A 27,500-nucleotide genomic window follows, 5' to 3' on the forward strand; every position below is an offset into this window, starting at 1 on the left:
TGGCTAAGATAATCCTAAGTGATGTAATTTTTACAAACGTCAACCAACTGAATAATCCTCGTGAATCCCTTATTGGACACTAGTTAAATCAAGAAGCAAAATTAAATTTGAATGAAGTTAATTGTTATTTTCCCAGATAAGGAGAATTCCAAAATAACTATAGTATTTCTTAGTTGACATTTCAATAAGTGACTTTAATTACAATGTCAACAAGTAAAAAACGCGCCGAAGTTTCTTCGGCGCAATCCAGTTTTCTGTACAGCCGATACAGTGTATAATCAAGGCCACCGAAAATAGATCTATCTTCCGGTGGTCTCGGTATAATGCTGTATGAGCCACGGCCCATGAAACTTTAACAACGGCCCGGTGGTGGTCTATCCTATATCGTTGCCAAAAGCACGATCATGGCTAACCTTAACCTGAAATAAAATAAAAACTACTAAGGCTAGAGGGCTGCAATGTGGTATTTTTGATGATTGGAGGGTGGATGATTAACATACCAATTTGCAGCCCTCTAGCCTTAGTAGTATTTAAATTCTGAGGGCGGACAGAAAAAAGTGCGGACAGATTAAAGTGCGGACGGACAGTTTTCTTTTACAGACAACAAAAAATTAAAAAAAAAAAAAAAAAGTAATCTTTTTTTCTAAAATCTCCTTTCAGTATCTCCGCTAATTTGTTTCAGCTTTGTGAAATAACCAATTAGTCAAGACTCATCTAAGGTTTTCCTAATTATCTCTGAAATGAGAGCAGAAAATTGCCTTCTGCTTTCCTGAAATACGATATATTTAATAGGTAACTCCAATTTGCTATTGTTTATCTTTTTTCGCGTCTTTTTCTTTTTCTACTTCATTCGGAAGAGAAGGAAATTGAAATGAATCGATGCAGTAGAGCTTTAATGTCTTTATATAGCGTATTCATTGCAGACAAATGGAGTGATATTAATTTTCTTAAAGGACACGAGACAAGGAAGGAGAAGGAAAGAGCGATAAATCTAAAATACTAAAGAAAAAGGAATGATTACTACCCATTAGTTTCGCTTCCCAGCGGCAATCAACTTTCATGAAAGAAATTCTTAATTATGGGACGTTTATACATCTAGAGGACTGCTGAGACACTTTTTCACGATGCAATAATGATAAGAAAGACTTCGAGAATTGCTTAGTGAAGACAGCTGGAACGCGAGACAGCAGAGAGACACGGAATAAAAGAGGAAAGTTGGTGATCTCAGCGTAAATAGAATATAGTTCAATCCTATCTGCCCATTTTGTTAATTTCCATAAATTCCCTTTTTAACAACACACGCTGAATACCGATTCTCGACCTAGAAACTATGAAAGGAAAAACATTTTGGATTGAAATCTTCACGATGACGAGGGCACCGTTTCTCTCTCTCTCTCTCTCTCTCTCTCTCTCTCTCTCTCTCTCTCTCTCTCTCTCTCTCTCTGTGGCTTCAAGTTATGGAGAGTCCTTGACAGTGACAGAGCGAAGGAATGGAAAGGTCGGGACAGAACAGAAAACAGAAAGAAAAAATAGTTTGTGGACGTCATTCCTCCGTGAAAGGTCTCCTTCTTCTTCCTCCCCTCGCCAAGATTCTCGAGTTTTGTATACGCGAGTTTTATGTCAAATATTTTCTAGGGATAAATAACGTTATTCACAATCCTATTTTCATCACCGTTTCTCCTTGTTCTACAACGGTGACCCTTGGGAACGTTTTTGCTCGTCATTATTTAGTTGTTAGAACATTTAGGATTCGATGATCTTATCTATCTCTCTCTCTCTCTCTCTCTCTCTCTCTCTCTCTCTCTCTCTCTCTACACACACACACACACACACACACACACACACACACATATATATATATATATATATATATATATATATATATATATATATATATATGTGTGTGTGTGTGTGTGTGTGTGTGTGTGTGTGTGTGTGTGTGTACGTATATATATATACATATGTATATACTGTATATGCATGTATATATAGACACACACACACACATATATATATACATATACTTAAAAAATATTTTAAGATAATTAATTGCCCCTCATTCTTTCATATTCAATCATGAAGAAAAGCACGTAATTCATTTTACTTCTCGACACATTTAGCAATTTGACCCATTTTTACCGGAAGATCAACAAACAGTTGTTATTCCTTTCCCTCTCTCTCTCTTATATTCTTCAATGACAATCAACTTTCATGACCGAAATTCCGAACTAAGGGGCTTTTATAGATAGAAAGGACTGCCGAGGTAGTTTTTAACGAGGCAATAATAAGAGAGACTTCTGGAACTGGGCAATAAAGACAGAGAGACTGAATGAAAGAGAAAAGTTGATCACAGAATAAATGGAATGTAATGCAATCCTATATTCCATTTTTTTTTTCAATGTCCATAAATCCCCTTTTAGTTTTCTGCAAAGAAAACCATTGCGCCGGTTTTGTCTGTCCGTCCGCACTGTATTCTGTCCACACTTTTTGCTCTCCGCCCTCACATCTTAAAAATTACTGAGGCTAAAGGGCTGCAAATCGGCATGTTAATCATCCACCCTTCAATCATCAAACATGCCAAATTGCAGCCCTCTAGCCTCAGTAGTTTCTATTTCATGTAAGGTTAATATTAGCTATAATCGTGTGTCTGGCAACGATATAGGTCAGGCCACCACCAGGCCGTGGTTAAAGTTTCATGGGCAGTGGCTCATACAGCATTATACCGAGACCACCGAAAGATAGATCTATTTTCGGTGGCCTTGATTATACTATTTCTTACTTGTTTTTTTAATGTCAATTCCCCCTTTTAATAATGTACGTGGAATATTGATTCTCGATCCATAAGCTTTGATGGGAAAGAAATTTTGGAAAGAAAATGAGTTATTTCTAATCTTGAATAAAGTTGGTTGTCATAATGATCAGTTTGGTTACGCGTGTATAACTGTGGCTCAACATTCTTAATCCACAGATACCCGTACCTATAATTTGCAGTCACTCTTGCTTACACAAACCATTGTTATCGTCTTTAAAGTATTTATCAGCACGTTTATCAAAGACGTAAATAGCAATCGAGCTTTTCTGTCATTTCTCCCACGTATTTACCAAACGCGAAGTGTCGATGATAAAGTATATAACTTCTAAAATTTAGACGTCATAAGGGTGATTACCTCATACATAAATATTCACTTTGAGATTTAAAATAGTGTTTGTTTGCTGATAGCATGCTACTAATGCTGAAAAAAATAGCTTTATTAGCAAATTTTTAAGATTTGGTTTTTGTTTTACTGCTATAGAGCTCATAGAATCCAGACGAACGTATCGTCTATCCCCCAATACATCTAGAATGCTTTATTTCTATAACGTTTTCATTCTAAAAAACAGCAGATGAACACATGGTCTTGAAAGAATAAGTAATCAACGCAGTTTTCTTTTAGCGGCCTTATCCCTTGAATCAAAAAGAGTCAATTGAAATACAACCCTCACTGTATACTTTGATCGACACTTCTTCTTCTTCTTCCTCTTTTAACGTGCTTTTTTCCCATTTTTTGTATGGGGTAAGCACGATGCCTTCTTTTGAAGGACTTTGATTTGGCTTTGGGGTAGACCGTAGTCTCGATCGACTACCCTGCCTGACATCGCTTAGACCCCGGTAGCTCATGTACATGCATCGTACCAATCACCAGCTCCCTTTCTCCCCGCAGCGAGGAGAGTTGAGCGGTTAGGTCGACAGTTCGAGACGTATGAGGTGTCTGTTATGTTTTTAGGAGATGCTGGAGTGGCTTTGTTTGTGTGTGTATTAGTCTGTAACACCCATTTGCTTTTAAGCAAACCTATCCGTTGATTACATACATAATCCCGGGGTGTCTACAGGGATAGCAAAGTGTCCGCCTCTCTGACCGATCGGCTACGTATTTGAACCTGCGCCACAGACCTCCATGAAGTCCGAAGCTGCTGCTCTACCGACTTGGCCATCGAGGCTCCTAAACTTTGATAGACAATAACAAGGAAAAAAAGAGTAAATTGAAATGCAACCCTCACTGTAAACTTTGATCGATACTAACAAGGAAAAAAAAGAGTAAATTGAAATCCAACCCTCACTGTAAACTCTGGTCGACAGTAACAAGGAAAAAAAAGGGTAAATTAAAATGCAACCCTCACTGTAAAGTTTGGTTGACAGTAACAAGGAAGAAAAGAGTAAATTGAAAAGCAATCCTAACTGTAAACATTGGTCAACAGTAACAAGCAAAAAAAGAGTAAATTGAAATGCAACCTTCACTGTAAACTTTGATCGATACTAACAAGGAAAAAAAGGTGTAAATTGAAATCCAACCCTCACTGTAAACTCTGGTCGACAGTCACAAGGAAAAAAAAGGGTAAATTGAAATGAAACCCTCACTGTGAACTTTAGTTGACAGTAACAAGGAAGAAAAGAGTAAACTGAAAAGCAATCCTAACTGTAAACTTTGGTCGACAGTAACAAGCAAAAAAAGAGTAAAGTAAAATGCAACCCTCACTGTAAACTTTGATAGACACTAACAATGAAAAAAAGAGTAAATTGAAATACAACCCTCACTGTAAACTCTGGTCGACACTAACAAGGAAAAAGAGTAAATGGAAATGCAACCCTCACTGTAAATTCTGGTTGACAGTAACAAAGAAAAAAAAGAGTAAATTGAAATACAACCCCCACTGTAAACTCTGGTCGACAGTAACAAGGAAAAAAAGGAGTAAATTGAAATGCAACTCTCACTGTAAACCCTGGTCGACAGTAACAAGGAAAAAAAAAGAGTAAATTGAAATGAAACCCTCACTGTAAACTTTGGTCGACACTAACAAGGAAAAAAAGAGTAAATTAAACTGCAACCCTCCCTGTAAACTTTGATCGGCACTAACAAGGAAAAAAAGAGTAAATTGAACAGCAACCCTCCCTGTAAACTTTGATCGACACTAACAAGGAAAAAAAGACTAAATTGAAATGCAACCTTCACTGTAAACTCTGGTCGACACTAACAAGGAAAAATAGAGTAAATGAAATTGCAACCGTCACTGTAAACTTTGGTTGACAGTAACAAAGAAAAAAAAAGAGTAAATTGAAATGCAACCCTCGCTGTAAACTTTGATCGACACTAACAAGGAAAAAAAAAGTAAACTGAAATCCAACCCTCACAGTAAACTCTGGTCCACAGTAACTAGAAAAAAAAGTAAATTGAAGTGCAACCCTCCCTGTAAACTTTGGTTGACAGTAACAAGGAAAAAAAGAGTAAATGAAAATGCAACCCTCACTATAAACTTTGGTTGACAGTAACAAAAAAGAGAGTAAATTAAAATGCAACCCTCACTGTAAACTTGGATCGACACTAACAAGGACAAAAAGGAGTAAATTGAAATCTAACCCTCACTGTAAACTCTGGTCGACACTAACAAGGAAAAAAAGAGTAAATGGAAATGCAACCCTCACTATAAACTTTGGTTGACAGTAACAAAAAAGAGAGTAAATTGAAATGCAATCATCACTGCAAACTTTGGTTGACATTAACAAAAAAAAAGAGTAAATTGAAATGCAACCCTCACTGTAAACTTGGATCGACACTAACAAGGAAAAAAGGAGTAAATTGAAATCCAACCCTCACTGTAAACTCTGGTCGACACTAACAAGGAAAAAAAGAGTAAATGGAAATGCAACCCTCACTGTAAACTCTGGTCGACAGTAACAAGGAAAAAAAAGAATAAACTGAAATGCAACCCCCACTGTAAACTCTGGTCAACACTAATAAAGAAAAAAAAGAGTAAATGGAAATGCAACCCTCACTGTAAACTTTGGTTGACAGTAACAAAGAAAAAAAAGAGTAAATACAAATGCTACCCTCGCTGTAAACTTTGATCGACACTAACAAGGAAAAAAAGAGTAAATTGAAATGCAACCCTCACTGTAAACTGTGATCGACAGTAACACGTAAAAAAAGAGTAAACTGAAATGCAACACTCACTGTAAACTTTGGTCGACACTAACACAGAAAAAAAGAGTAAATTGAAATGCAATACTCACTGCAAACTATGGTTGAAAGTAACACGGAAAAAAGAGTAAATTGAACTGCAACCCTCGCTATAAACTTTGATCGACACTCACAAGGAAAAAAAAAGAGCAAATTGAAATGCAACCATCACTGTGAACTTTGGTCGACAGTAACAAGAAAAAAAGAGTAAACAGAAATGCAACCCTCACTGTAAATTGGTCGACACTAACAGGGAAAAAAAGAGTAAATTGAAATGCAACCCTCACTGTAAACTCTGGTCGACAGTAACAAGGAAGAAAAGACTGAATTGAAATGCAGCCCTCACTGTAGACACTACTGGACAGTAACAAGGAAAAAAGAGCAAATTGAAATGCAACCCTCACTGTAAACTTTGGTCGACAGTAAGAAGGAAATGCTGAAATAACAAAGTCACTTCCCCCCCCACTAAGGTTGCAATATTATGACGGGCAACTGATCTTTACAGTGACAGGATTGGTCGTATCATCTTCCTCTATGGCCTCCCGGATGGTCGTCTATGTCAGCAATTTCGTGATGAGAGCCTCCTGGTTCCTAAGGCTAGGATCTCCTGACGAGGAAAATCCGAAAAAGATGGGAGAGGTAATTACTGTAGGCCTATATTTAAAGGAAATTAACTTTTCCTTTTTGGAATAAGTATGTGAAATTCGATCTGAGTTATGACTGTAAGAATAGTTTAAGCAAAGAAAAATCAGGTGATATGTTTCCAATTTTTTTCCTATATTCATTTGGTTTTAATTGTATTTTCCCACTTTACTTATTGCATTGTCAATAATCAGCCCTGAAACTCTTTCGAAAAACTTTGTGAGGTTTTGCTTCTTCAATGGGTGTCTGATGACTGTAATCTTATATATATATATATATATATATATATATATATATATATATATATATATATATATATATATATATATATATATATATATATATATATATATATATATATATATATATATATATATATATATATATATATATATATGTATGTATGTATATACATATTATATATATATATATATATATATATGTATATGTATGTATATACATATTATATATATATATATATATATATATATATATATATATATATATATATATATATATATATATATATATATATATATATATATATACTAATCAGGATGTCATATATATCCCTGAATTAAAAGATTAACATTGGGGCTCTATATTCCTTTTACAAGAATGAAAGGCGAGAACTTGCAAGTTTCTTTAAGATATAAAGGAGACTTAAAAACCAGACTTTTGAAGCATTAGCAGTGTGAAAAATTTGTTACTTTTAAAGACTGAATACGAATCACAACTCCTTTAAAAGGATAATATTCAGTTCGTGAAAAAGGTATAAAATCTAAACGTGTCCTACTTGGACTGAGGTTTTCAAGTCAAAGGAACCTCGTTAAATTTTTTTATTTCCTATCTCTCTCTTTTTTTACAGGTGTTAAATTATTGTCATTTTTTTCTCATTTTGAAGGATCTTGTAAGTGGGTATATTGCTGTTCCTAATACTACAGTATTAAAGTTCATCCACTGAAACAATTCTCACATTTGATCATTTTAATTCTTGGAGCAAATGATACAAGCCCATGAACTTTACTATAGAGCCTAAATAAATTAACAAACAGATAAAAAAAAAAAATTAAATCGAAATGAACCTCCCGCCCACAACCGTTGCAATAAAATCCTTTAAGCTAAACATATTCATTCTCTTTATTCCACAGAAATAAATATTTGCTCTCGCCCGAAACTTTTCCAGGAATGGCTATATTCAGGCCACTTGCAAAATCGCGGGGCACCGAATAAATCTCCCATAAATTTCCGAAAAAAGGAATCAACATCCTCAATTACAAAAGGAAATGGCCTCCATAAAGGATGGTTTATGACTTCCCTTCGAAGGCTCTAAGAGCCCTGCTGAAGACGGGGCTTTCGGCAGCCATTGATTTCAGTTCGATCTCACACTGAGTTCCGGTTGTGTGAGTCTCGGCTGAATACGTAAACAGAATCTTTTATTATTATTATTATTATTATTATTATTATTATTATTATTATTATTATTATTCAGTAGATGAAACCTATTCTTATAGAACAAGCCCACTGGGGCCATTGACTTGAAATGCAAGCTTCCGAAGAATATGGTGTTCATTAAGAAGAATTAAGAGGAAGTAGAGTGAAATACATAAAGAAGAGACTCCACATTTCGAAAAAGGGGAAATAAACTAATAAATAGATAAACAGATAAAAAAATATTAAAATCCAGGAAGGAAATCTATCTTTTGTGATCATCTGAAATATTATTGCGATGAGTATTATTAATTATAAAGAACTTGCGAGTGGGAAAAAAAATTTTTAGTGCCCAGTTAAGGTAGATCAAACGTGTATTTTCAGGGGAGAGAGAGAGAGAGAGAGAGAGAGAGAGAGAGAGAGAGAGAGAGAGAGAGAGAGAGAGAGATCCTTTCTTACAGTTCTTTCCAATTTCACCTAAGTTTTGATAAGTTATAAGAATCATATTACCCGGAAAATGAGAGAGAGAGAGAGAGAGAGAGAGAGAGAGAGAGAGAGAGAGAGAGAGAGAGAGAGAGAGAGAGAGAGATCCACTCTTACAATTCTTTCCAATTCCACCTAAATTTTGATAAGTCATACGAATCATATTAACGCGGAAAATGAGAGAGAGAGAGAGAGAGAGAGAGAGAGAGAGAGAGAGAGAGAGAGAGAGAGAGAGATCCTCCATTACAATTCTTTTCAATTTCAGCTAAATTTTGATGACTTTTGTGCGAATCATGTGACCAAGAACGTTATACAGCACTAGAACATTGGTTACATCAGAAATGACATTTCGAGATTAGCAAATCTTTCGATGATTCCATTAATACATTCTACCATTCAGTGCCCACTATATTTTTCAGAGGATAGTAATCACAATCATGAAATGATGGTTTAACCTTCATAATATCAAATGCTTTCCGGAAATCCTTAGACCCTAAGGGTGCAATTTTTTATATTCACAATTCTTCGATTTATTGTCTTGCTTTATGCTACTAGTTCCCTACCCGCGAGATTACTTACAGTATATCTTATATCTTCTTGTCTCTCACAAGCCAGCAAGCAGATCGAATACCGACGGAAATATCTCAAAACGGGTGTTTCTCGTCTGCGAAATATCCAAAGTTTACTCTCTCTAAAGAAAAAAAAAAAAAAGGTGGGGTGGGGGGCAGGGGAGAGTTTGCTTCCGGTGCGAAAACTCGCTCTGAACGGTGTTAAGGGAAAATTATTTTTGTCGTCGGTCTTGTCTCCTCCGTTTTGTCTCTGTCAGGGTTTGTTCGGAAGTAGCAAGGCTAATGGTCAAAATATTGATTTGTCGTCTACAGAATATCGGCTCTGAAAGACAGCTTATATTTTTCAGCTTATTTTTCATCTTCCCGGATTGGGTAATTTTAAAGCTGAGATCAAAAAGCTAAATCTCACTTGGTGCCAGGTCAAATGAAGAGGCCCCACAACGAAATGCAAAGAGGTCATTAAGATGAAATGGAGGTCCACAGGAAGAACCAAATGGATGGCTTTTTCTAAGCCTCAAGTAAAAAGAAATTTGGACTGAGAGTGGAGAAGTAATTAAGATAATCGGTCAAAATACAGGGGGCAGAAAAATAACTAAAACTATTCGCTAGAGACAAAAAAAAAAAAAAAACTACAGAACCTGTTAATAATGGTAAACTGATCTCAATAATAATTGCAAGATGAAGCAGTTTAATAATTACAGTAGACCTTTTTGTCAAAATTAACTCAGGTATAAGTTGTATTTATTCTAATTTTGTATGACGATTGTTCTCGAAGTATAACAGTATCTTAACTGGGATTAGGAAGACATTTAGAAAACAATACTGATTTCCGGACTTCACATTTATCTCAATGAATTCTTATCATTTCGTTCTGTGGACATCCTTCATTTTAGCCGGCATTAAATGAAGCTTTGGTCTCAGCTTAAAGCGGCCCTAAATCCGGAAAGATGAAAAATAATTTGAAAAAATATAAGCTGTATTTTCAGAACCGATATATCCACTCGACGACAAACGAAGTATTGCGACCATTATTAGCCCAGCAACTTCCGAAAGAATCTTGACAGAGACAAAACGCTGGAGACTAAACCGGCAGCAAAAATCATTTCCCTTCGCACCGCAGGCAAACTTGACCCGGTTCTCTTTCCTTCGCCGAAAAGGAACTCCAGTTTTGGGACATTTCCTTCGGTACTAGATCTCCTGGTTTGTGAATTATTGCCTGTCATTTGTCATTTTGTCATTAGCTGGTCCGCTGGTACAGTGGTTAGTGTCGTGGCACGCCACTCAGATGTCGTGGGTTCGCGTCTCCCCCAGGGCGATGAAAAATCACTGGCTCTGTATCATGATCAGTTACTGGTGCAGTGTGGGGTCTGCGGGGGGAGGTTGAAACCAACATTCTTTGGAAGTGTGAATGTCAAGTCAACGGCCCTTTGAAGTGCTTGTTCCATGTGAATACGTTTCATCTACTGAAATAATAATAATAATAATAGGGTGAATAGCATCTGGTAACTGAATTCGATTAAAAAATCATGGTCAAATAGTAGCACTTAGGCAAGAAAAGTTAACAAGTTCTTAAATGGAAAAGTTCCTGCAATGTAAAATATGAAAAAAGTTCTGTAGAACTGACCTCAGGAATTTCTTTAAACAATATATCAACTAATGTCTGAATTACTGACGTGGTATAAGTTCAAGATACTCTTTCGCAGGTACGTATGCAGAAATAGAAATTAGTCTTTTATCTAGGCTAAAAAACACACACACACACATATATATAAATATATATATATATATATATATATATATATATATATATATATATATATATATATATATATATATATATATATATATATATATATATATATATATATATATATATATATATATATATATATATAAATATATATATAATTAAAGTTCTTACTTCCGGCATGGTTCTCCCTCCATAGGTTCTTTTGAAACTCTGAACCATATATATATATATATATATATATATATATATATATATATATATATATATATATATATATATATATATATATATGCATATACAGTATATCTATATATATACATATATATATATAATATATATACACACATATATAAAAACCCAGTCCCAAAATGTATTATATCAGAACAATTTCCAATCATCCAACCTTAAGCAACTATTTTTTAAGCATACATAGAATTAAAAACTGGTCTGATCTTGAATACTTTACTCTCTCTCTCTCTCTCTCTCTCTCTCTCTCTCTCTCTCTCTCTCTCTCTCTCTCTCTCCTGTATGATTAAATATAAATAACTGCTGTGTGACAAAAGTTAATCGGGATTCTGGAAGAGCAATCCGAAAACCGTGGGAAACCGATATTGATTCCATGAAAAAAAAAATTCATTTCTTTTCCAAACTTTATTTCCATGTCCAACAGTGAAGCTTATATCCGCTCAGTATTCAGCTATGTGACAACCTCTCTCAGTAGGTATTGAACTGTTTATGTTATTGTTGTCACATGTATACACATATACATTGTTCATACAGCAAGTGATCAGCCTGAAAGTGACTGAGATATATCCTGTATAGTTTTTAACTTAAGCACGGCAGAGTAACCCCTTTCCGACCATATTTGAAAGCTAATATTGTTCAATTATTATCAGTTTTATTTGTAATATATATATATATATATATATATATATATATATATATATATATATATATATATATATATATATATATATATATAGTCTCGGTAATTGGGCGGCTACTTGGAAATCTTAGCAATGATAAACCCGGCGAAACAGTGAGTCACCTACACAGTTTCGCCGGGTTTAATACTAAACCCTGGGGGTCAATGTATTTCGCCGTGTTTAGTACTAGCTCCTGGGGGGATCAAATGTCCCTAAGTGCATTACGCGTGATGACTGAAATTTCAGTCATTACGCGTAATGACTGATTACGAAAGTTGACTGTAACATATATATACAGTATATATACATATATATATATATATATATATATATATATATATATATATATATATTTTACGAAGAAAACTCCTAGTAATTAAACAATATCAACTTTCAAATATTGTTGAAAAAGATTTGATCTGAGAGGAAGCAGAGGAAAGATCAATGTAATGAAATTAATTTTATGTATTTACAATACAATCTTTGCAATTAGTTATTTCAATTCAACTACGATCAATGCGTACTGATGAGGATATAGAGAATTCAAGTAATGGATGATTTGTAAATGTTTTTTTTTTTTCAAGAACTGAATTGAGCAGTTGTTTTTATAAATATCCGTTACAATCAGAGGCTTTATTATATATATATATATATATATATATATATATATATATATATATATATATATATATATATATATATATATATATATATATATATATATGTATATACATACATACATATATATATATATATATATATATGTGTGTGTGTGTATATATATATATACATATATATATATATATATATATATATATATATATATATATATATATATATATATGTATGTATGTATGTATACATATGCATACATTCATTCGTTGTAGACAACAAAGCTTCGATTGTAACGGATGTTTATAAAAAAAAAACTGCCCAATTCAGTTCTTGTCAAAAGAACCATTTACAAATCATCCATTACTTAAATTCTATATATCCTCATCAGTACGAATTGATCGTATTTGAATTGAAATAACTAATTGCAAAGAGGTTATTATAAATACATAATGTTAATACTGATTTTTCCTCTGCTTCCTCTCAGATCAAATCTTTTTTTCAGCTATGGGATTTTACTACTGCCTCCATGTGAAAATATTTCCCTTTCTTGACGGCTATATGAAATATGCGCGCATTACAAATACTGTTACTGATTAATAATAATAATAATAATAATAATAATAATAATAATAATAATAATAATAATAATAATAAAAATAATAATAATAATAAGTCCTGCTAAACAGGATAGCTACATAATTTGAATTAATTTTATATCGAGTCTTCTCAATCTTATGTATAATTCTTTTTCTTCCATGTTAACATTGTACCTCTCAGAGGGTCTACTTCCTTCTAATAATAATAATAATAATAATAATAATAATAATAATAATAATAATAATAATAATAATAATAATAATAATAATAATAATAATGTAGAAGAAGAAGAAGAAGAAGAAGAAGAAGAAGAAGAAGAAGAAGAAGAAGAGATCTTTTCACAAACAGCCAGTTGTGGGTGCAATGGAATGGTTTTCCAATGCAGCGGTCACGGCAATCTTCGTCTTTAAACTTGCACACAAAAGCTCCTAAAAATGCTTTTTGCTTTGCCCTTCTTTCCACTTGTACGAAACTCTTATGCATACGAACGTAAGAATGCATTCGAATTCTCCTTAATCCCTAACAACGGGGTTTCGTTGTTGAACTGACACTTATGAACCATTGCGTTTTTAGTTCTCTGTAAGAGAAAACTATTGTGCCGGCTTTGTCTGTCCGTCCATATTCTTTCTGTCCGCCTTCAGATCTTCAAAACTATTGGTATGTTCATCATCCACCCTCCAATCATCAAACTTACCAAATTGCAGCCCTCTACCCTCAGTATTTTTTATTTTATTTATGGTTAAAATTAGCCATAATTGTGTATCTGGTAACGATATAGGACAGGCCACCACCGGGTTGTGGTTAAAGATTTACGGGCCGCGGCTCATACATCATTATACCGAGACCACCGAAAGCTCGATGGCCTTGATTATACGCTGTACAGAAAACTCGATTGCGCTGAAGAAACTCCGGCGCATTTTTTGTTTGTCTACAATGGGGTCCATTTATTGTTCAAGCATGTAGGCATAAGTTAAGTACATCTTAGTTTAACCAGACCACTGACCTGATTAACAGCTCTCCTAGGGCTGGCCCGAAGGATTAGACTTATTTTACGTGGCTAAGAACCAATTGGTTATCTAGCAACGGGACCTACAGCTTATTGTGGAATCCAAACCACATTATACCGAGAAATGAATTTCTACCACCAGAAATAAATTCCTCTAATTCTTCATTGGCCGGTCGGAGACTCGAACTCGGGCCTAGCAGCGTGCTAGCCGAGAACTCTACCGACTCGTTCAACGAGGAACTCCATGTAGACATAAACCAATAAGTACTTCCTTCATCTCAGTGCTATCTGGGGTTGTTATAAAAAAAAAAAGCTTTTATCACTAATAAACATGCTGTGCACGTGCATTTGCACGACGAAAAGCCAAGAAAGCTAAAAATTACCTTGAACAGAAAACTCTTCCTGTATCAGGGGTCAGTTTAAATCAATCTTCTTTTTTATGTGAAGGAATATAATTTATTTAATACGTTTAGTACAGGGAATTCATAGTGATGTCGCAGAGGATAGAGTAGAACAGTGCTGTCTTTGTATTTATGCGAGATATCAAGAGAGGCTATAGCACTTAGAAATTTATTCTTCTAAAAGAATAATAGCTGGCACTCCTACTGTTAGAAGGATTCTCCAGTTGCCGAACATTTCCTGATACCAAGTCAAGACCAGTCGTCCGGTCACAACGCCTCGTTCTGCTAGCTGATACTTCAACCTTAATCCCTCCGATGGCTTTGCTGATCCCAGGTAAACAAACATTCGGTAATCCCCTTCACATCACGTTCCTCTCACCTGATTCTTGGGACAACTCTATGCCTTTGCCTCGCCGTCTTTGAAGGAGGCTCCGATTGGACAATGAAACTTTCATTCTTGTAGGTCTTCAGATCTTGAGCTGGTCCTTGTGCCAGCACTAGCAAGGCGACATGCTTAGGGACAAGTCTTTGCCGTGATACCAGGTGTGTGTGTGTGTGTTTTTTTTTATTTGATCTAATCGGCTGAAGACAATGATGTCTTCATTATAGGTTTTCTTTGCTTGTCTCATTCTTCTTGGGAGGATAAATGCTCGATTGTTTACTTCTTTGTCAACAATATTGCTCACGTGTGCTCTGCCTTTGACAGGAAAAACATGCACACCGGTTTCGTTTGTCAACAAGCCAATCTTGAATTTGGCAGATTTTTTTCTTTATTTCTTTGGAAACTGAGGTAGCGAAATCAAGGTATGAAATACCCTTTGCTTGTAAAGTAAGGTCAAGAACATATTTGCGTACTCATCTTTAAATGTCATATAATAAAGGTGAGCTGATAAAAGTCTTTTTTACTTTTTCTACTTTTAAATTTCGATGTCATTTACTATAAAAAAATGAATTATATATTGAAGTCTACAAATTCATACCTTCAGTTGCTCTAGTTGTCGCATCGGTCATTTCTATAATTTGTGTTAATTTTGAGTATCAGTTACAAGGAAGCAAAGCCGACTGAATTTATCAGAAATTGCTAGAAATAAATTTGAGCTTTTTTTTTTAGTTTTAATAGAATATTCATATGCGAAATGTATTTGCTTTGTTTCGCCTTTATGGCAATTTGATGCAACTATTAACTTTCTATTTCGTCACGGCTTTATGAAAATAGGCCAGGAGAATTTAATTACATGCAAAAGTGTTGAATACCCAGATTGTTGGGTTTGGCGGGCCACTGTCAATTTTAAGAAGAGACGACATTTACCGTTATCCTAATTCCTTAGTTTTTTCGTGGGCTCATCAACGTACCCGAACGATTTTTTTTTCATAAGTTGAGCATAAAAAGCGTTCCGCTTTTCCCTAGAAAAAAGTGGGAACTCTATCTCATATGAGGTATAATATTATTGCGTTACAGCAAACAGTGCCCAGTGTCTTAAGGAAAATAATTCATATATTCTAATGTGCCCAGTGCATACTGTTAAGCCTGAATTAAAATTCCATAGCGCGTGAATTAGTATTTCATCACGGCACGAAACCCCAGAGAGAAATAGCTTAAACACGAGTGAGAAAATTAGTGAGAACACTGTTTATGAGAATGAAAATTCGCGAGAGCTTTCATAGATTCGAATTACATGAACGGAAATTAAGATAGGGAAGAGAAGAAATATGACTCGAACCGACAGTATTGCTGATTGAAGCTTAACTCATATTGACATTTGTGTATTTGTGTCAAAGCCTTGACATATGAATTTATTTTTTTTTTAATTTACGTGAGAATTATTTCAAAGAGTGATAAACAGATAAGGTATGGTCATACTGGCAAGTTCTGTATACACGCACAGGCGCACAGACATCAACACACGCGCACACACACACACACATATATATACACATAACACCTATATGTGTGTATGTATGTATGTGTGTGTGCAACGTGAGCGTGTGTGTGTGTGTCAGAGTGTGGACATAATATAAAAAGAATGCATTAATTTGTCATGAGAAATAAATCGTTCACACACACACTATATATATATATATATATATATATATATATATATATATATATATATATATATATATATATTAAATCAGTAAGCTACAAACGTCCTTTAATAACCAAATCGCTCTACCTCGAAATAATATATTTTCATATATGTTACCGAATGGGAATTTTTTAGTTGATGATAAGTTCGTCGTCTCGCTGGTTCGAACCCACGAGACGACGAACTTATTATCAACTAAAAAATTCCCCTTCGGTAACATATATGAAAATATATTATTTCCGAGGTACAGCGAATTGGATATTAAAGGACGTTTGTAGCTTACTGACTGAATATGAATCACGGTGATGTGATAAAAAAAGTCATATATATATATATAAATGTGTATATACATATACAATATATATATATATATATATATATATATATATATATATATATATATATATATATATATATTTTTTTTTATATATAATCCTTACAAAAGTATTTAAAATAATACTAAGCGACAAACTAACAAGACCACCGTCCTGAATAAAAAACGTAAACATCGATGTTAAAGAGTACGTAAGAATCGACCGAATTCCTTCCGCAAGACGAAGCTGACACGGACGCCATCTCTAAACGAATGTTTGCAATATCTGTTTTTCTCCTTAGACACAAATAGAAAGATAAAGTCACATAAAGTGTAAAGGAGAAGAAGAGGAAGACAAGTCCGACCAACAGCGCATTTTGGCATCGGGAGAATTCCTGCGAAGATTAGCGCAGTAAACTGGTGGCCTTTTTGTTTATGTTCCGATGTTTCCGTCAATGGCCTTAACAGATTACTACTGCTGCTACAACAACAACGTAAGACAGAGTTACAAACAAAGGCGACAAATCGCTTAAGCAAAATCACTAGAAACGTTTTTCATGTTGGTGGTTTTTGTGACGGCTTTGAGGCTCCTAGAGTATGTTGCGTCTTATCTTATTAGTTTGACTGAAAATATTCATATTACAGCCTATATTGCAGAGATGTTTAATCAGTACGTAACTGAAATGGCTGATTCTACATTTACATTCCATCATATATTGCTGTGATATTTAATAAGTGTATAACGAAAATGATTGATTTAATGGGCATATAACTGAAACTACCGATGAAAGGAACAAGATGTACTTTAAATTGAAATATAAGAAGTTAAGATAAATAATCGTTATGACAGGCCGTAGGCCTTCGCCAAGGCTGATATATGGACCCTTGCCGTAGCAGAGCCAAAGTCCCTGTACTTCTTAAGCAAAGAGAATATCTGATGAATGGTTTTATCCCATTAAGGTGAGGATTAGCTCTTCGAGGCCCTGGCGTTCTCAGTTGGATTCAGAGGTATATAATTTGACTGTGTACTGATCGCCTATATTATTTGACTGTGTACTGATCGCCTATATAATCTGACTGAGTATTGATCGCCTATATAATTTCACTGTGTATTGATCGCCTAAGTTTGTTATTTTTTCTCTTACCACTCTCTCACTCTCTATCCACCTCCAGCTTCGACCTACAACAGCCAATTAACAACCAGGTACACAATTCACAGGCGTTCCTGTATGCAGGTCTCTTAGGGTGCGTTACGAGTCCATACAGAGAGAGAGAGAGAGAGAGAGAGAGAGAGAGAGAGAGAGAGAGAGAGAGAGAGAGAGAACTCCTCAATGTCTGCGTAGAGTGTGGGCGAGAGAGAGAGAGAGATAGAGAGGAACTCCTCAGTGTCTGAGTAGGAGAGAGAGAGAGAGAGAGAGAGAGAGAGAGAGAGAGAGAGAGAGAGAGAGAGAGAGAGAGAGAGAGAGAGGAACTCCTCAATGTATGAGTAGGAGTGTGGGTGTGATTGCTGGAGAGAGAGAGAGAGAGAGAGAGAGAGAGAGAGAGAGAGAGAGAGAGAGAACTCCTCAATGTCTGAGTAGGAGTGTGGGTGTGATTGCTGGAGAGAGAGAGAGAGAGAGAGGAACTCCTCAATGTCTGAGTAGGAGAGAGAGAGAGAGAGAGAGAGAGAGAGAGAGAGAGAGAGAGAGAGGAACTCCTCAATGTCTGAGTAGGAGTGTGGGTGTGAGTGCTGGAGAGAGAGAGAGAGAGAGAGAGAGAGAGAGAGAGAGAGAGAGAGAGAGAGGAACTCCTGAATGTCTGAGTAGGAGTGTGGGTGGGGGGAGGACTCCGCAACGTCTGAGTATGAGTGTGGGTGTGAGTGCTGGAGAGAGAGAGAGAGAGAGAGAGAGAGAGAGAGAGAGAGAGAGAGAGAGAGATCCGCCCCTGCAATAATATTCAATTGCCGAATGGGAGAGTCTAGTCTGCCAAGTTGAGACACAGAGATATGTCACTGTGTACACAATATAGATCATCACTCGTCAAACGCTTTTGTTTATTAGCGTAACAAAATAACAATTGTATTCTGGGCGGAGATATTTCAAGCTTGAATATGTCACCTTATTGTGCTTGATAAAATAATGTTTCAAGTATTATCGAGTATGTATGTTTAGTGTAACATGTAAATGGCTTATGCCCCTCCTTAAACGGTTTGTCGGGAAAAATGCCTCAAGGCTGCAATGCTTATATATGTAATGCTTACATACATATGTATGTATGTATATATATATATATATATATATATATATATATATATATATATATATATATATATATATATATATACATATATATGTGGGCAGGTGATTGAATGCAAAATTTCTGCTTATATGTACAGGCACAATTATACCCTCATTGAATGCCATTAAGATTTTTTCAGTCCGCAGTTGGCACTTTGAACTTGGTGTGTTAGGTACACACACATCTAACAGACGAAAGAAGAGTTGGCACCTTCTCAAATAGCCTTTGCTCAACAGCTGGAGGATACCGCGTGCTATAGCAGTGACTGTTCTCTAAATGGTAACAGTAACCAACGGTGTACTAAAGAATTAATAAGAACATGAAGTTTTAGGTCCAGTGACCTTGGAGGTGGATTTATTCAAAGATGACCTTGCTTATAGAACTTTTCGTTTTTTATATGATACACAGTCAAGTAGTATTAGTACATTGCCATTAACCGTATTAGTATTTTATGTATACTGGACTACAATAAAGCTAATTATAGCATGGCTGAAGAGGTCTGAACTTTATATTACAATGTTTTACCATTAGATAAAATCTTGAAAACTTTTTGTCTAGAAAACATGCAGAATCGTTTTACGATCAGTGTACAAAATGTATGATTAAGGAACAAAACTGAAGTCCTTATCTAAACATAGACTCAAGGAAAGCCCCATTGACATAAAATTAGCCAGAAAAAAAAGCTTTCTTCCTTAATTAAAGATCTTAGAAAGCGTTTTTACAACGTCTACTTTGGTAAAGAATAAAAACAAGTAAACATGACTTCGGCGCAATCGAGTTTTCTGTACAGCCGCTACAGCGTATAATCAAGGTGGTCTCGGTATAATGATGTATGAGCCGCGGCCCATGAAACTTTAACCACTGCCCGGTGGTGGCCTATTCTATAACGTTGCCAGAAGCACGATTATGGCTAACTTTAACCTTAGATAGAATAAAAACTACTGAGGCTAGAGGGCTGTAATTTGGTATGTTTGATGACTGGAGGGTGGATAATCAACATACCAATTTGAAGCCCTCTAGCCTCGGTAGTTTTTAAGATCTGAGGGAGGAGAAAAAAAAATGCGGACAAAATAAAGTGCTGACGACGTACAAAGCCGGCACAATAGTTTTCTTTTACAGAAAACTAAAAAAAAATTAACGCAGATAAAGAAAATTATGTCATGTTTTGTCAACTAAAATGATTTGTCGCATCTCTCGACGAGGTGTGCGTCAATGACTCACTCAGGAAAACAAACTTGCTCAAGGAGCTTTTCCAAAGGAGGTAGGTTTTTTGTTAATGTTGTTTTAGGTGGCAGAAAATTATCGTTTATACGCTGACGTGTCTCGTCTAAAACATCCAAATGTTTTAGACTGAGTGGAAGACGCTAAGATAAAAAAGTACACAAATAAAGGAATAAAGGAAGAGGTATATAAATGTTTGTTTGCTACGGCGAGAATCCCCTCGAATCCTACTATGCCAGTGGTTCTCAAATTTTTGGGTATCGTTACCCCCGGGGCCAGTGGTGTGATAGTTCACCATTACCCCTACCCCATTCGTCTTCAGTTATGTGAAGTTATAATATAAAGGAAAGAAAAATATTGGAGTGCTTAATTTCTAATGCATTTTACATGTAAGAAATTAATTTTACCTTTACTCAAGTCTTAAGAAATAAAGAATTTAGATCTTAGACATTATTCCTTTGACAAAAAATTAGAATTAAAGCGTTGTTCCTTTTAATACAAATTTGAATTAAAGTGACTCGTTATCCCCAAGAAACGGCTTCATTATCCCCATGGGGTTAATTACCCCCAGTTTGACAACCACTGTATTTTGCGAATACTAGGCGCTCCCTCAGCCAGGCTTGTTTCTTTTTTAGATTCCATAAACAAGAGGGATTCTTTTCTAGCAACCCCGATATCCCCAAATAAAAGACAAATTAGTTTTAGCTTAACAAACAATGCAGCAGAGGGCAACTGAAAACCTTTATTTTCTCGACTACTATCACTCCTATCATTAAATTCATGATAAGCATAATTATTGCCAGTACAATAAACATCACAATAAACTCAGCCACTTGACGTAAAGATACATTTTTCTGTTTTCTAGTAAGTGGCGGTTTCCAAATGCTAAAATCCAGTGCTATTTATTCTCAAAGAGCGTATGAATCATTAAAATATAAGATTTCCTTCTGAAAGATATGTAATAGCATTGCATATCAACTAAAACCACTGTCAGTTACGTAAATAGAAAATAATAATTTTCTACCCGTTTCAGTTGGTTGAGTTCACTGCAATATTAATCATACTCTCAAGGATGTTTTGAAACATAATTACAACTACCTTCTGTCTCTATGTGAAACACGTATCTGAACTTACTTATTACTGAAAATACTTTGGTGAAAGTTGGCCATAATCATTTCAAAACAGCACGTGATAGTATGAAAAATATTAACCGAACGGCAACAAAGTCCCACAATATTGTATGAAAATTTCCTGTTATAAAAACCTTAAAATTCGTGTTTGCATTTTCAGTGCTAATGTGGGTTTGATAATTTTTCGGAGGTATTGCCTTTCACCTGGATGTGTCCTTGTGAAAGATGAATTAAAAAATGAGTACGGGCAGAATTTTATACAGAGAGAGAGAGAGAGAGAGAGAGAGAGAGAGAGAGAGAGAGAGAGAAGAGACATGGGTTGAGTGGGTGGATGGGGGCAAAGGCTTGTTCCCTAATTATTGTCGGCATAACTGACATAAGCCTGAGGGCCAATTGTGACAATCCTAACCAAATTTTGGCAAGGGACCATATACGAATGCAAATGAAGCTGAGATGCTATGGTATTTTCCTCCAATTAAACGTCAGCCACGGCAGTCAAGATTTAGACTATAATGGGCGTTTTCTTGCCAAAGTGACTGAGAAATAAAGATTGAAGTTAATTAGATCTAAAATAAGAAGCGTACGTGGTTTATATATATATATATATATATATATATATATATATATATATATATATATATAATTTCTACTGAAGTCAATACTATCTTCTTATCAAGGCTTTGAATCAGTCTATACTTCTTGCCAGAAGAGAAAAAGAAGGATAGAATGATTCAAAGTCTTGATAAGATAGTATCTGCGAACAACGCCACTGACTTCAATAGAAATCGCATAAGAGAGAAAATATGCCAAAATGGCATATGCATACATACACACACACACACACATATATATATGTATATATATAGATAGACAGATAGGTAGACAGACAGATAGATAGATATATAGATATTCATATAAATATAGTTTTGGTGATTTGTACAATTTGTGAGTATGCAAGTGTAAGCATGCATGCAGATACTCCAGACGTGTATTCATTGCACAGTAAATAAGCAAATGAAAGCATGCATGCATGCAAATCCATGCATCGGCAAATATTCCAGACTTGTATTCATTGTAGGCAAACTTACATTACCGTCATTATCGGAGATCGTTGTCGATATTTATATTAAGAAATACTCTAGCAGGTGGAAAGTTTCGCTGAAGACAATTTAAAGGCGCGTTGTTACTCTGGGAGGAATTTGTCTCCCAAGATAGAAGCAGGTGAGAGAAGAGCGATGCGTCAAACCTTGCCCCAGGTAGGGGAAAATATTTTAATATCTACAGGTGATCGGGAGGTCACTTTAGATGTGTGATGTGAGTTTTGTCGTTTAAAAAAGGTTCCTTTACTTCGTAAAGAATCGGTTTTTATTAGTTTTCTGTAAAAGAAATATATCATGCTGGCTTTGTCTGTCCGTCCGCATTTTATTCTGTCCGCCCTCAGATCTTGAAAACAACTGAGGCTAGAAGGCTGTAAATTGGTATGTTGATCATCCACCCTCCAATCATCAACACACCAAATTGCAGCTCTCTAGCCCAAGCAGTTTTTATCTTATTTAAGGTTAAAGTTAGCCATAATCGTGCTCGTAGCAACGATATAGGATAGACCACCACCTGGCCATCGTTAAAGTTTCATGGGCCGCAGCTCATATAGCATTATACCGAGATCACCGAAAGACAGATCTATTTTCGGTGGCCTTGATTATGCGCTGTAGCGGCTTTACAGAAAACTCGATTGCGCCGAAGAAACTACGGCGCCTTTTTTGCTTGTTTCTGCTGATTTTCATTTATATTTCCTTTTCCTTTTCTTTTGTTTTTCGTAAAACGTATGGAAAGCCAGGCACTTGAGAAACAGAGTTGTGGTTAACCAATCAAAGGCCCAACGTAATTATTGCATCATTTCGGTATGTTTTGGCTGATTTATTCATTCTTCGCATTAACTCCATTATAAATGAGTACAGGCAGACTTAGAGAGAGAGAGAGAGAGAGAGAGAGAGAGAGAGAGAGAGAGAGAGAGAGAGAGAGAGAGAGAGAGAGAGAGAGAGAGAGAGAGAGAGAGAGAATATGAAGCAAGGAAACGATTGAAATAAAGAAAAAAAGAAATGCGAGGTCTGGCAACGCTCCAAAAATATAGAAAAAGGAAAAATCGTAAGTTCAAATCAAGTTCCAATACGTTGATTGCGAAATAGTTTGCCTGTGACCCTTTCCACATCATGCATTCTTTAGTTCTATTCCATTCCTTTCTTATTCATAAATCCACTCTATGGCTTACAAAAGTGCGAAAACGTATATTTTGCTCGAAATATAAAAAAAAAAATCTTAGAGATAAATAACAACTTATTCTCTCTCCCCATCAAATTAAGGAAACTTTAGCCTAAGTGCCGCAATTATAAGAGGCCAAATCGATGGACTTAATGATATAATGACTTTAACAAGCATCGTAATTATCATGAAATTTTCTGAAGTTTAAACGCCACAGGGCTACAATCAGGCCTAAAATATCCTTCGTATCTTACAAAAATTACAATTAAGGAATTACTCTAATTGGTACGTAGTTTCCAAGATATTCTTCCAAAGGGACGAAAAGGAATTTGCATAAGGAATAGTATTTTCAAGAATTCACGTTCCAAGAATCTGGTAGACTGGCCTAGGAAACCTGGAACTGTAAATAATAAAATTGTATAAAGTTTTAAAAATTACTTTAAAAAAACCATTGATTTATGGGCAATATGATTAGATCTAACCTCTTTTCAAGTTATTTTTTAATGTTTATCTTATTCTATTGAGTTTTTCAGAGAGTTGACAAGTTTCAGGGATAAAGAACATTTCTCGTCTATGAAGATCAGATGCTCAGTAATACAATTTTCTGTCGTTTTCAAAGAAGCATTACTAAATTTTCGGTCGTTCTCAAACGAAACATTACTGAATTTTCGGTCGCTTTCATAGGAAACATTACCAAATTTTCGTTCGTTCTTATAAGAAACAATACCAAACCTTCTGTCATTCTCAAAAGAAGCATATCAAATTTTCTGTCATTTTCAAAAGAGACATTACCAAATTTTCTGTCGTTCTCATGAGAAACATTCACAAATTTTCGGTCGTTCTTCTGAGAAACATTACCAAATTTTCTGTCGTTCTCAAAAGAAACACCAAATTTTCTGTCGTGTCAAAAGAAACATTACCAAATTTTCTGTCGTTCTCAAAAGAAACACCAAATTTTCTGTAGTTATCAAAAGAAACATTACCAAATTTTCGTTCGTTCTCAAAAGAAAGATTACAAAAATTTCGCTCGTTCTCATGAGAAACATTGCCAAACTTTCGGTCGTTCTCGTGAGAAGCATTACCAAATTTTCTGTCGTTCTCAAAAGAAACATTACCAAGTTTTCGTTCGTTCTCAAGAGAAACATTACCAAATTTTCGTTCGTTCTAAAAAGAAACATTACCAAGTTTTCGGTCGTTCTCAAAGAAACATTACCAAATTTTCTGTCGTTTTCAGAAGAAACATTATCAAATTTTCGGTTGTTCTCGTGAGAAACATTACCAAATTTTCTGTCGCTCTCGAAAGAAACATTGCCAAATTTTCGTTCGTTCTCAAAAGAAACATTACCAGATTTTCATTCGTTCTCAAGGTCGTTCTCAAAAGAAACATTTCCAAATTTTCGTTCGTTCTCAAAAGAAACATTACCAAATTTTCGTTCGTTTTCAAGGTCGTTCTCAAAAGAGACATTTCCAAATTTTCGTTCGTTCTCAAAAGAAACATTACCAAATTTTCGTTCGTTCTCAAAAGAAACCTTATCAAATTTTCTGTCTTTCTCCTAACATAAAAAAAAAAAAAATCGGTTGGTCTTCTAACAAACATAAAATTTTCTGGCGTTCTCAAAAGAATCATTACCAAACCTTCCGTCGTTCTCATAAGACATTTCAAAATTTCCGGTCATTCTCAAAAGAAACATTACTGCATTTCCTAAAGGTAAGAATCCCTCTCGAGAGCGCTGAGCCCGTGTCATTAATAAGTTAAGTCGGATTAAGCCTTCAGGTTGTAGCCAGTAGAGGCATTAAGCACCCAAAGGCAATTACGAAGGACAGCTCTCAAATCCCTCACTAACGAGCTGTTCCTAAGCTCGTCCGCCGTGCCCCCCCCCCCCCACAGGCCATGTAGGGCCACGATCAAAGGTGCCTTATTAATAATGTTGGGTACGGGATTAAGATCATAATGGATGACAGGGTTTACACTTTCTTGGAAGTGCATCGTCCCCTTTTTGATGCAGGCGGGGTGCTGACCGCTTCAGAATGTTAGGACTTGATGAAATTTTATTCTTGGGTGCAGATAAATGGAGAGAGAGAGAGAGAGAGAGAGAGAGAGAGAGAGAGAGAGAGAGAGAGAGAGAGAGAGAGAGAGAGAGAGAGAGAGATATTTTCGGGTGCAGACTGATGAAGACAGAGAGAGAGAGAGAGAGAGAGAGAGGGAGAAGTAAAATGATATTCTTGGGTGCAGATTAATGAGAGAGAGAGAGAGAGAGAGAGAGAGAGAGAGAGAGAGAGAGAGAGAGAGAGAGAGAATGATATTCTTAGGTGCAGATAAATAAAGTGAGAGGGGAAGAATCAGAGAGAGAGAGAGAGAGAGAGAGAGAGAGAGAGAGAGAGAGAGAGAGAGAGAGAGAGAGAGAGAGAGACATTTCAAAGGAAGGTTTATGAGATCAGTGATTATCCATTTATCACCAAAAACAGCAGACGAAATCCGCTTATATGAATGAATATCCGTGGAAACCATTCTCGCTTGGATTTATTTAAACATGTAAATAAAAAAAAAAGATTGCCCAAAGCAAAGAGCAAAGTAAACTAAAAAAAATAAGAAATAATTCAACGTAACGAAAGACGAAGTCCATCGTAACTGATGTTAAGCATCACACTTCAATGGAATCATCAAGCGGCACTTTGCTCGTCCAACGAAATATAAGCAAATATATTTTACTTCACTGCTAGATGAATATATATTACGTGTCAGCGTCCAAAGACGCTTGACTTTAATTAATTTAACTAAAAGTTCGAATACATTTTCACTGTAATGTTACTCCGGTAAATAAGGTCTTACTGCCTTGGTTAGCCTCAAATCGTAAATATTTCTAAGTACTTTTGTTACCTTCCACAAGATGACATATGATAGCAACGGTACAAGCCAGTTGTTTCAACATCTGTATACACACACACATATATACATATATATTAGAAATAACACACAATCACGTGTGGAACAGAAATAAATTTGACTCACATCAGGATCGAACCCAAGTCTTTCAATTGAAAGGCAAGAGTTCGATATGGCCGAGTGGGCAGCGCCCTTGCCTTTCAATTGAAAGACTTGGGTTCGATATGGCTTAGTGGGTGGCGCCCTTGCCTTTCAATTGAAAGACTTGGGTTCGATATGGCCTAGTGGGCAGCGCCCTTGCCTTTCAATTGAAAGACTTAGGCTCGACCCTGATGTGAGTCAGAAATTTATATATATATATATATATATATATATATATATATATATATATATATATATATATATATATATATATATATATATATATATATATACATACATATACATACATATATATACATATATGTATATATATACACACACACACACACATATATATATATATATATATATATATATATACATATATATATATATATATATATATATATATATATATATATATATATATATATATATATATATATATATATATATATATATGGTGTTCATTTGAAGGAAGTTGCAGAAAATAACAGAATATACAGGAAGAACAGATAAGTTATTAGAAAAGAAAAGAGATAAAATAATAAATAAATAAATATATAGAAACATATAAAAAACTAGTAAAAAGCAAGATGAATACAAAGATAGTACAAAGATCAACGAATGACTAACATGGAATTATAAATGAGCAAAACGAATGACGAGATTTATAAACCCGTACGAGAAAGTATCGTCATCCAATTCCCAACAGTCTCCTGTGAAGAGAAGTGAGGCTTGGAACCGAGGCTGTTATTCCCAACGGGTGGAAATT

Source organism: Macrobrachium rosenbergii, chromosome 19 (assembly GCF_040412425.1).
Source record: "Macrobrachium rosenbergii isolate ZJJX-2024 chromosome 19, ASM4041242v1, whole genome shotgun sequence".
Classification (NCBI taxonomy): Eukaryota; Metazoa; Arthropoda; class Malacostraca; order Decapoda; family Palaemonidae; genus Macrobrachium; species Macrobrachium rosenbergii.